A 12,498-nucleotide genomic window follows, 5' to 3' on the forward strand; every position below is an offset into this window, starting at 1 on the left:
GAATTGGAACTTCTCAGTAATGTCAGCATTAACATAAGGAATTAATTTGAAATATTGCATTTTGGCTGAGAAATAAAGAAAATTTCATGGACTACATATTAATCTCCATAATGTTTCATTGGATTTTGTCACGCCCTCTGCAGCCAGAGTGCACTCCTACTCTGTCCTGTCTCTTGTTTCTGGTGCTTTGCTGTCCTTCCGGTGTTTCTCTCTCTCTGGGGTTATATATTTCCGGGTCTTTCATTTGCTTTCACTCAGCATTGACATTTGGATGTCCTGAAACCCGCCTAGCACCAGGTCGCCCCACATCCACTACCTGAGGGCATAGGTTTCTATACGGCATTTCCTGAACAGCGGAGCCCGGGCTATACCCCATCTCACCGCTACGCATAGGGTCTATTTTCGCTCTCCTGCCATTCCACGGTTCGTCTCTTCCGACATCCGTGACAGAATGCTGAGCCATTTTCGACCCCGCGAGCGGCGCCTTTTGTTTTTTCCGCAGTTTTTTCTTTTTCTCTGGGCTTTTTTTTCAGTTCTTTTATTCTAATCGTGGGATGCTACTCCTGACTTCCGTGTCTGTGAGCGGGTCATTCTGTGTTATGCCGTCCTGACATACACTCCTAAATTCTGGCTTTCCTCCGGTTGTCTCTCCCGGCATCCGTGATTGGATGTTGAGCTGGCTCTCCTATCCTTATCGCTGGATATCACTCCGGTCTTCCGTGCCTGTGAGCGGGTCCTGTGCCTGGCTTTCCTCGGGTAGATCACTCCGATATCAGTGATAGGATGCTGAGCTTTTTTCCCTCTCCCTTTCTAATTGCTGGATATCACCCCGATCTTCCGTGTCTGTGAGCGGGTCCTGTGCCTGGCTTTCCTCGGGTTGATCATTCCGATATCAGTGACAGAATGTGAACGTGCCTATTGCCCAGTCTGCGCTATTTTTCCCCGGGTTTTTTTCTTTTTATTTTTTGTTTTTGCCTTGTGTTTTGATTTTTCACTTCCTGGTTTCCTCTTCTATTTGGTCCCCCTGATCCCTGTGTTTCGGAACGTTTGGTTCCTATCTGTTTTTTGTGGTTTGTCACCCTGGTCTCTCAGGTTTATGTTTTTTGTGGTTTGTGCTTGTCTTTTTTGTTTTAAACCTCCGAGCTTTACTCCACCCCCCCTTCCTCTACCCAATAAAGGTTTATACCCTGGAGGATGGGGCAGCTCTCAGCCATGGACTCCCGGAGGTTTCCTTTCAGTTAAATGAGGTTGTGCAGCTCATTTACTTGTATGGTTGTCAGGAGCTGCCCATTAAGGGGGGGTACTGTCACGCCCTCTGCAGCCAGAGGGCGCTCCTACTCTGTCCTGTCTCTTGTTTCTGGTGCTTTGCTGTCCTTCTGGTGTTTCTCTCTCTCTGGGGGTATATATTTCTGGGTCTTTCATTTGCCTTCGCTCAGCATTGACGTTCGGATGTCCTGATACCCGCCTAGCACCAGGTCGCCCCATATCCGCTACCTGAGGGCATAGGTTTCTATACGGCATTTTCTCAACAGCTGAGCCCGGGCTATACCCCGTCTCACCGCTACGCATAGGGTCTATTTTCGCTCTCCTGCCATTCCACGGTTCGTCCCTTCCGACATCCATGACAGATTTTCAGTGCTGATGTTGAAAACAGCAGTTTTTATTCCAGGTTTTAAACAAATAATTAAATATTAATAATGAGTTAATCCACACCCTTAAACACAAATACTGTAATTAAACAGGCAAAATTACAATTTACTGAATTTGTTACACAAAAGGTTCAAGAAATATACCAACTTAATAGTAAATACAAGTGGTCGAATTTAAGATTACTTTATTAGCCACATACAATTTCTTGCATAAGGAATTCATCTTTTCAAATACCCCAGCTTGCTCTCCATGAGATACACAGACAAGGAGAGAAGCTTGGGGTCAGTGCACAGGTCAGCTATTGTACATTGCCCCTGGAGCTGCTGGGGTTAAGGGCCTTGCTCAGGGGCAAAACAGAGTAGGATTCCTCTGCCAACCACAGGATTTGAACTGGCAACCTTCCAGCCACAGGCACAGATCCTTAGCCTCAGAGCCACCGCTCTGCCCCAATAATGTAGCGCTTTCAGGCTCACGTGGGTATGTACCCTACCAGCTGAGGAATTGAACCCAGGTCTCCAGTGTCACTCAACAGAGAAGCAGCCAGTCAAGCTACAGTGAGATCTGCAAAGAAGCTGGTCTGTTTAAGAGAAAGTTTACATATAAAACATTACATTTAAGACATTAAACGTACGTAATGTAAGCTGTTGTAATGTAATGCTTTTAAAATATATGGCTTACCTTAATTTCACACTTTGCTGTGTTTCTTGAATGCCATATGTAGCATTTTCAGAATGTGTTTTTTATAAATACCTAGTGTCATCAGTCATTTCTATAATTATCTCACAGCATTTAGCCAACACTCTTTGAGAGCCTAAAAATAAGAATAAAAAATGTCAGTCTTCAAATTTTACAATTATCCTAATACTCCACATTCTATCCAAAAAGGGACATACTGTATGGGGTTTATTTTAAGATTCAAGAATATTTGGTGGTGTAAAATATTTTAAAGGATTGTCTTTTACTTCCAATTCTGATAAAAAAAGTAGTTAAAAATAACATGCAGTAACTGGGATTGCCTGTAGGACGGAAATAGTATTTTTATAAAAATAAAAAAAAGTCATGACATATGTAAGACAAAATGTTCATTAGCACTAGGTGCAGTTTAATGAAACTAAACTTTGCTCAGAGAAAAGTGGCTCCTACTATTCCAAGTATGTTGCTATGGGCAATCCCTGCAAAAAAATGACAAACACCTCACAGCTGAAAATGATTCTTTCATATGTGAACCCTTCAAATTTGACTGCTACGCTTGTGACGAATACAACAGGGTTACTAGATCGTAAATATTATGGTGCATTCCATGGTACCGCATTTGTTTGTTTACCCTTGCCACCATGGTAACTGTCTTGAGCTCCCTTGTGCTTCAGAGAAAACAATTACCAAGCCCTGTTACGGCTTGGCAAGCCTATGACTACAATTAAAGACACATGAGCAAGCTGTAAAGTACAGATTTTATCTATTCATCACACTGTTATCACAGGGGTAGGGATTCAAATACTTGCTGGCAGGATCAACGGAGCGAAAGCAATTATTTTTCTTTCCTTCCCACACATGAAAGGGAGGTACAAGTTACAGTGTGTTCAGGTAATTGCAGATGATGGCACTAGGCAGTGCATTGCATGGTATGACAGGGGCCCCCTAACTCGGCTGTCATGTAGGCAGTCGGGCAGTGTTCTTCATCTGGGCTGCTGGTCCTTTGTTTTATTCTGCCACCTCTCTTATTTAATTACCAAAAAGGCACACGATGACTTTCAAAGACTTTGGTTGTACAAGGGCAACATTTTGAATCATTTTTTCGAGTCTCAAATAATCACCCGACTTATTTTTGAAGCTGTTTTATCTAACACAGGGTTGCAGGGGAGAAGGAGCCTATCCTGACCAGCAACAGGCACAAGACCGAATACGCACTGGATGGGACACCAGTCCATCACAGGACACTTGCAGACACGAACTCACACTAGGGCCAGTTTTTCCAGAATCCACTTCATCTACCATGATGTTTTGGTGTGTGGGAGGAAACCGGAGCACCCGGAGGAAACCCAGAAAGACACGGGCAGAACTGACAAATTCCACACAGACAGCACTTAAAGCCCAGAACTCCCCAGGCCCCAATGCTGCCAGCCAGCAATTCTGACCACTGCGCCACCGTGCCACCCACACATCTTTTACAATGTTTAAATTAAAATTAATATAATATTGAAGGTTCTGAACCTTAATTTTCTCTTTCCCAAGTGGAAACTACTTGGAAGTACATTTAAGTCTGAGTACAGGAGGCACTTTTTTTTTCACAGAGATGTGAGGGATTATGTGACAAGCTACCCAGCTTTGTCATTGAAGCCAAAACCCTGAATTCTTTCAAGAAATGGCTGAAAAAGGTCCATGGATCAATCAGCAAGATGGGCTGAATGGCCTCCCCCAGTTCCATCTGTAACAGTTCTTATGTGTCTCAGGAAAATACCTTTTCCAGAAATCTTTGTCATTTGAATTGAGTCATTTGTGAATTTGGATTAGTGGAGAGGTAAAAATACTAGACTCACATTTGTCTCATTCACTTGCTGGAGGGCTTACATAGACCAGATTTACATTGATACGAATCCCTTTTCTGCATTGTAATTACTCCACTGCAAGTGCGACTGCAATTAGGAGAACGCATTTTCACTGTAGAGGCCTGCTGTGTGGATCCTGGCTTCAAAACATCTCACTTTGAATACGTGGCTAGACAATTTCCCCTGAAGCTTATTTTCTTATATCATCTCTGGAATTTTTACAGATGGCAAACACATAAAATGCAACGCTGCTGCTTAAACAATGCGTAAGGCACCTGCATGAGTGAAGAAGCCTGCCCTTTGCTTACGGCTGCTGCAGAATGTCCGTTCAGCTTTGGCTTGCTTATATATTATTTAAAGAAAAGTGTCACGGGATATTTAAATTATACTGTGCTGAGAGAGGGAAGCTATTGTGCTGGTGAATTTTTATGGCAAATAATCCTTGGTTTATACCCCCCACACCCATGTGCTCCTTTTGTGTCTCTGTGAACGGTAACGCTCAGGCACACTGTGATACACCACGGTGCCTTTTCACAAGAGCAGCTCTCTGATTCATTGCAGATGCCAATTAATTATTAATACATTGTGACTTCCAGGCACGGCACAGTATTACACGATTTCTGTGTTGCCTGTTTTCAATACAGATGCTTCTGTAAACACATTTAAAAGAGTGTCCTGTGGACAGGGACTTACTATTATTTACGTTCTTCAGTTTTATAGTGGCGATCAGGGCTGCGTCAACTGTGGGACACAGAGTCTTCTGCTCAGGCATTGCAGTGGACTCTCATCCTGCTGCTGCTCTCTTTTCCTGTAAAGAGACTGACCTCACCCCCCGCCCACACATTAGCTTCTAAAAATGTCCTGTTGAGGGGAGTGTGAATATCTCATTTTGCTCTCCATCCAAAGCTTGCCAAGTGCTGTCTTTTTCAGCTTGACAAACCTGTGTTCACAATTTGTGTCAAAATAGAATAGATTAAAAGAGATGCAATAGAAAAGGTTCTCCGAGAAATGTGCCCTAAATAATGGAGCAGTTGTTTTACCAGGCATCATTGCCCTGGCCAATTTACTATAAAGCTATTGAGGGTTTACTGAGCCAATGTATTGTGACTTGCACTGGCCATTGTTTTAAAACTTAATCTGACAACTTTCATATTAGGCATGTAAGTTCCAAATCTGCGACAGAAAACCCTGTATTTTCAGAATAACCAGTCCATTGGAGCAAAGGATGAGTATAGAACAAAGACAAGCTATATCTGTTGGCTTTTTAAGTCAAATTCCTCTTTGTGTGCTTTCATACCTGACTTCAGAATACACACTTCTTATTCAGTCTGTGTTTGTGGTGCAGTCCTGTGTCTTGGTGAGTGAAGTAATGATGGAAACCTTGTATTATTCCCCCTATTTTTAAAGTATTTCCATCCATTCATTTTCTAACCACCTACAGTATACAGGGTTGAGGGGAGACGGAGTCTATCCTGGCAAGCAACGGGTGCAAGGCAGGACACCCCCAGAACGGGACACCCCTCGATCACAGGGCTCATACAAACACGAACACACACAAACTCACACCGGGGCTAATCTTTTCCCGAAGCTAATTAACCTACCAGTCTGTCTTTGGACTGAGGGGGGAAACAGGAGCCCCAGGAGGAAACTCCCGCAAACACAAGGAGAACGATTACCACACACATATCACGCCAGGAATTAAATCCAGGGATCCAGAGCTGTGAGGCAGCAATTCTACCCACTGCGTCACAGTGCTGCCTTCTTTTAAAGTACTTAATTGACATAATTAATTACGTCAAAACAACTACTGTTTCCCTAGTGGGTTTTTTAAACCAATGCTAATTAGAAGATACCTTTAAATACCACAGTTCATCCCCTGTAGGACACTGTTAATCAACCCTACTTATCAAGCTAGGTATGCTTTTGTGTTCTTTGGAATTGGAATATGTGAGTTGTGAGTGCCACCTGGTGGATATGTGCAGAAGGCAGGGGCTGCCCAGTCTTGCAGGGACCAGAACTGCCTCAGGAGGCAAGAGGAGAGAGATTCTCTCCTCTTTTTCCCACTTTACCTGCAACTATCCCACCAGCCCCTGGGCCAAGTGAAGCTGAACTCAAAACACCCATGTGGAGGTTAATAGTAGACTGGCTACTCCATGCAGTTTACAGATAGGTTCATTCTATGCAGACATTCCCGTATGGCTAAATGAAAACTGTTGGAAACTGAAGCCAGTTTATAAACTAACTGTAAGAAAACATCCATACCTCTACCTGTTACTGTCCTGATAGATGCTCATGTTATTGCTGTGTTAATGCAGTCATGTCCACAATGCAATTTCAACTTTTCCTGAAGCTGTACTGTACAGTATGTTGACAGATGGCCTCTCGTTATTATTACTGGCTACAGTCCAGTGCATTTCTAAGGACTTACTTAAGGCTTATGTAATGATGCAACTATGTAGAAACAGATCACTGCTTAACTCAGTCCAGCTATAATACCATTTCAATCATAGCTTCAGAAATGATGTATATATAAATCGAAACAACACCACAGGAGAATGATGCTTGTGTCACACTACTGTTTGACATATAGTATGTATTATGTGTTTCAATGTTTGTTAGTTTTTTTGGGAAATAATCCATTACTGTCCAGCATTGTTTTCTATTCTTATCCCAGACTACAAGTTTGAAAAACAGTGCAACCACATCCCTCGGCAGTCGGAATCTTGCAATGATTCATGATCCCGTGTTAGCCTCAGAAGAAAGATGAAAAGAAAATCCAGTCTCTCCTGAAAAGTTTATCCACGAACGTAAAACTCAAAACTTAAGTTGATAATGTCCAGAAGACCTAAATCCAACAAAAAAGCATGCATTTACACTTGCACATTTTCTTTTCATTTTGGCATTCTAGAGTGTTTTATTTTGATCAACGGCAAAAATCTTAATTAAATACATCATGGTTCCATATTGTAACATAATAAAATATGAAAAGAGTGTGTGAATACTTTTTATAGCCATTGTGATTTTGCCTTTAAACTGCAATAACATTTATTTGCTTCTGACACAGTTCTTCATGTTGGCTGCTATTTGGTAGTTTTCATGGGCCAGGAAATGATACATGGCAAAAGATAGTGGAAATTATTAAAATTATTTAAAAAGTCCATGTAGTTAAACCAGTGACATGTTTCGGTTTTGTATTCTCAGATGGCACAAGAAATACCTTATAATATATTTTATTTCATGCCTTCTGTGGTTCCTCTCAGTATTCCAAAAATGAAGTCACAGCAGTCATTCTGTCAGTGGAATAGCTTTCTGAGGAAGTGGTAATGAGATGTATTTCCTAGGGATGGCTTAAAGTCAATATTTGCTAGAAAATGCAGATGAAGAAGCCATGTGACACAAATGCAGAAACTGCTAACATTAATATTTAGAAAAGTAATGTTATAGAATTTCTTATGAGTCTAGGGTACATAAATCTAACCTTTCAGTCTAACTCTAATCATTTATTACTCTTTATCCACCAATACAAGATATTTTAAATTAGGAAATTATGATTTTTTATCACTATGAAATGTTTCCTGAAATCCAGTCAAAGCATTATGCGGTGTTGCACCTAATATTTCAGAGAGCTTTGCTTTTTTTAAATATTTTATAAAGAGTCCTAGGTATTTGGGTATGAAAGATATCCCTTACTATTTTATTACTGGATGACATGGAACTCTGTGAAAATCTGAACATGCATCTGCTTCAGAAGGTCAGGAAAATGATAAAAATGCAAAAAAGAGTTAGCTTACATTTTTCATGAAGATCTGCTTTGTGATATGGTACGTGCTTCTGGGATTTGACAAATACAATAAGAAAGCTTTTCATGCAGACCTTATGTGCTTATGTGTCTGGTATGTTTGAATAAGTATATCAAGTGTTTGAAAAATAACTATTCTAAGAACCTTGGCAGTAAACAGTAAAAAGAGAGTAAAATCCAGACTTAGGTGTCTTGAGTAAGAAAAAAACAAAGGATGCTTTTACAGGTATTGATGTGTTTTATTAAAACATCTCTTCTTTCTTTTTGAGCAACATACTGTACTCCACAGTTATTTCCTTTGGTTTCATAAGTGCTGGGGGATTACTTAAGAAATCAATAATTGAAAGTCCATTTTTGTAGATGGTAATGTTTCATAGCAATTTAAGAAAGAGTGGTGTAAAATATCATGGTTATGCTTATGATTTAGTCCCCTTTCTGAGTCTGGAAAAGTTACTAAAGACGTTCCCTATCCAGCCAACATCATTAAAACTGGTGCATAGTTGGGTCACTAGCTCATCCTTGACAACTGAGAAAATATTTATCTCATCTCAAAGACAAGAAAAAATGGTGGTTTCTCAGTTTATTTTTGTCTTGTTTTTTTTAAATTTGGGGAGAGTATGTCACACAAGCAGGAAATATTTCATGTTTTATTAAACCACACATAACAGTAGGTTTCTAAAATATATCAGTTTTCTTTCTGAGGTGAAGAAATGTATCAAAATTTTCTATACAGTATGTACTTTACAAAACAGAAACAATTTCATATTGAATAATTACATTATTAGATATGAAGCACATTTAGTGTAATGTAGCTAGGTAATACCCTCAGAAATAATAAAAGTGTTGTGCAAAATAAGTTAGTTTTATGGTAGTACCCATGACTCGTGTTCAGATACTCCTCTAAAGCTTCATTGTGGTGTGGTATGACAGGCATGGATGCCTTAGAAATACAAAACACGGTCAAAATAATGCTTAAGCTAATTCTATATAGCATTATACATAGCAAAATGATATGATAAGAGTATTACCTTAATATGATGTGATTTTTAGTTAAGAAATATGGAACAAATAATGTCTTTCCCTGTTCACACATACCACAGCAACACCCTATGTGAAAATCATGGAGCCCCTTATTATGTTTGTTCATGAAAAGGTCCACTGACTGAGGTTTGACTCAACTATCATTCAGACGTTAGGGAATAATTCCCTGGCATTTATTTGGTTTCTTTTTCTTTTTTCAAACTGAAAAATTGAATTGCCTTAAAAAACATGTTTAGAATAATGTTATTACACTGTAGATGTTAACTAACCAAGGTTAATATTCATAGCCTTTTGAAATTGTGGCATGAAAATATAAACACACCATCTGCTCCAGTTGCATAAGAGTAATGAGATGCAAGGAGCCATCTTTGTGAACTTTCCAAGGAGTTTAGATATCTAGGCTGAAAAAGCAGGCTGTCATATATAATTACTGTGGGCAGCTACCTAGTAATGCTAAGCCAGATCAACAATGGCTCAAAATAAAACATTATGGGATGACTTGAGGGCAGTGCAGTGGCGCAGTGGTTAGCACCACTGCCTTCTAGTGCTGGAGCCAAAGGTTTGATTCTAGATCTGAGTCTGTATGTTCTCCTGTGTATACAGTATGTGGATTTCTTCAGGTGCTCTGCTTTCCTCCCACAATCCAAACACATACTGGTAGGATAAGTGGGTTTTAGGAAAAGTGGCCTGGCGTGAGTGTGTTCATGTCTCTTTCTGTGTGTCTGTCCTGCAGTAAACTGGTGTCTCATCCAGAGTGTACAGTGCCTTGTGCCTGTTGCTTGATGGGATTGGCTGTGGCTCACCTCCTAAATTGGATGAAGTGGTTAGAAAATGGAAGTATGGATGGGATGTCTTGAAATTGGAGATAGAAATTTTAAATGCAGACAGTACTCATGTGGGATTCTCCCAGAAAGGAGAGAGACATGACTATTCAGAGGTTTGTTTACTTGTTTGACTCTTTTATTGTTTTTCTAGCCAGTTTGTTTTTCTGTCCAGGACTCTCTTGCCATGTGAACAACTTGGGTGGACTCTACAAAACCACAAGTACCTCCTGTGAATGTGTGGCTAGAGGTGAAAGAGAGAAATACTACACTTGACCTTGAGAGCTCACCGACATTGTATTTTTTTCATAATGTCATTCTCTCCTTTAATGAGCCAGGCAGTCCCTGCTTACCATAAAAAGTCTAGAATCTCAACATGTGTGCATTAAAGTGTGTGTTCAGGAGTCCCAGAGTGAGAGAAAGAAAGACTGTTCCCTTTACACTAGTTTATTATGTTAATAGCAGCACTTCTACATCCTAGATTGATCTTGACAGATCGCAGGGGATAAGCAAGGCTGGGCCTGGTCAGCACTGGCACTGGAGACCTAAAAAAAAAACAGGTTGCTGCTGCAAGTGGATCTGCTGGACCAGTAGGTGACACTCTTCTCTCTGGACCTAACCTACCACGATAATGCCCCAGTATTAGTCATTGATACAGTCTGGTGGAGGCGCCGTCTTTCAGATGAAACCTTAAACAGAGATCACTCAGGTGATGCTATTTTTAAATGGTGGATGATGTGGATCCCCTCCTGTAGTCCTTCAGGACAGGAAAGGATGTACGGATACTAGGAATTATTATTCTATTTTTATCTTTGTTTTATTTTTATCTTTGTCACAGCCTGCTGATGTAAAACATGCAGATGGACCTCACGTCTGCTGACTGTTTTCTTACAGAGATTATTCAGATGCTCGTAAAATTGTCATCTGGGTATTGCAATTGAGGATTGTTAAGGTTTTTTTGGGCTATAGAGTGGCTCAGCCATTAAACTAACTTGCTCAGGGTGCAGGTTGAACTCTAGGGCCCAGACTTTGCTATTTTGGATTTTCAAGCCAGCACTGCACTTTTGTCACATATGAGATTAGCTGGTCAACTCTCAACTCTCAGCTATTCCTTCAATTTGCAGAGCACCTCCAGGGCTAGATTTCCTTCCAGGCACTGGGGAGCTTGCAGCAAGTCACATGGACTGTCTTTCCAGGTGGACATTTTGGCATAGCAGGATTGGGTGTCTCACTCTCGTCCAAAGGGGTACAGGAGTAGTGATTATACAAGTACATAAGAGATGGTTCAAAAAGAGGCAGGTATAAAATTTAAAAAATGATACTGAATTTAAAGGACTTTTTAATTTTGTAATAAATTGTGAGACATTGTAAGATAGTCCCATCTTTATAGCAACCATGTCTGTTTATCAGTAAATTGAAATTCATTTTTTTTGTAAAAGGCAGGCAGTATAAAGGGTGGCTCAGAAGTAACCAGTGAAGGTGTTCATGCAGTTCACGTTTTGAGTTTCTATAGTCTACACACTCTAGGTTCAAGCAAGTTTAGGCTGTGTCTTTTTCAATTATAACCAAGACATAGTATGACATGGCAGGAGGCTGTGACAAGGACATCGTGTGACTAAGATGACAGGAGGTCAGTTTGGCCTGCCAGCGCAGTAATGACCTCTGTACGTTTCTGGGCACCTGAGAACTCTCAGTGTCATCACTCCTCTAATCAGCGCTGATGTCCTGTAAAGCACTAGGGAGCTTACAGCAAGTGAGCACAAGCAGCTTGACAGTGGGCACATCAGAGGAGAAAATTCATGGTCTTCATTCTGGCCTTGCTAGTGAAGCGATTAAAGCTGATGAACAATTAATAATTCCCAAACAGGAGGATATAAAATTAGAATAAAGGAGGACGTTAATCAGTCTCAATAATTAATATTTTGATAGAATACCAATAGTGAAAGATCAGCTCTCAAAGGGGTATTTTTTAATACTTTTCTTTTATAATTATAGTCTGTATATAGGATAGTCTTGACGTTCCTCAAGGTCAAGACTTTGTTTGAATTTAACAGTTTTGAATTTGTTTGCCCTTCGTCATACTACACATACAACAGGAATAGAAATGTTGAAAAAATCAAATTTAATGTGCATAGTAAAGAAGTATTTTGGTTGTTAATTTGCTGAGGTAGACTATTTTCCAGTGTCCAAGATCAAATGCACGTCTGTCTTATTTAGTGAGGTGTAGCTCTAACTGGGGCAGTGGGAAACTCCTACATTAAAATCAACAGAGCAACGATCATTTTGTAAGCTAATGAAACTAAATGTGACAAAGTCATTTATGGGTGAGCAAGTCACAATTAGAAACATTTGAACTGCAGTTATTGGATTTGTGCCAACAACATTAACTAAATCTAATTTAAATTCATATCTGGTAATTGCTGTCAGTAGCTAAATGCATTCTGGAAAATACCACTTTATAAGAATAAATATAGCCAAACGTTACTTGTTTGTCACCATATTCATACTCAAGAATTCTTTAGAAAAAATTCATTCTCTTGCATTTTTAAATAACTTGTCTTTCTTGTCCTTGGTTCAGTAATCCCTATGATCATTTCAGCTAAAATGGGTGTATAGAGGTTATTTTATATGGGTGTTCCAA

The 12,498-nt window shown here is 40.0% G+C and overlaps 1 protein-coding gene across 1 annotated transcript in view; it reads left to right on the forward strand.

The window, feature by feature from the left end:
* aig1 (androgen induced 1) overlaps positions 1–12,498 on the forward strand; it is a 64,969-nt gene that overhangs the window by 32,109 nt on the left and 20,362 nt on the right. The gene's annotated exons all lie outside the window — the stretch shown is intronic.

Source organism: Atractosteus spatula, chromosome 2 (genome assembly GCF_055471065.1).
Source record: "Atractosteus spatula isolate fAtrSpa1 chromosome 2, fAtrSpa1.hap1, whole genome shotgun sequence".
Lineage (NCBI taxonomy): Eukaryota > Metazoa > Chordata > Actinopteri > Semionotiformes > Lepisosteidae > Atractosteus > Atractosteus spatula.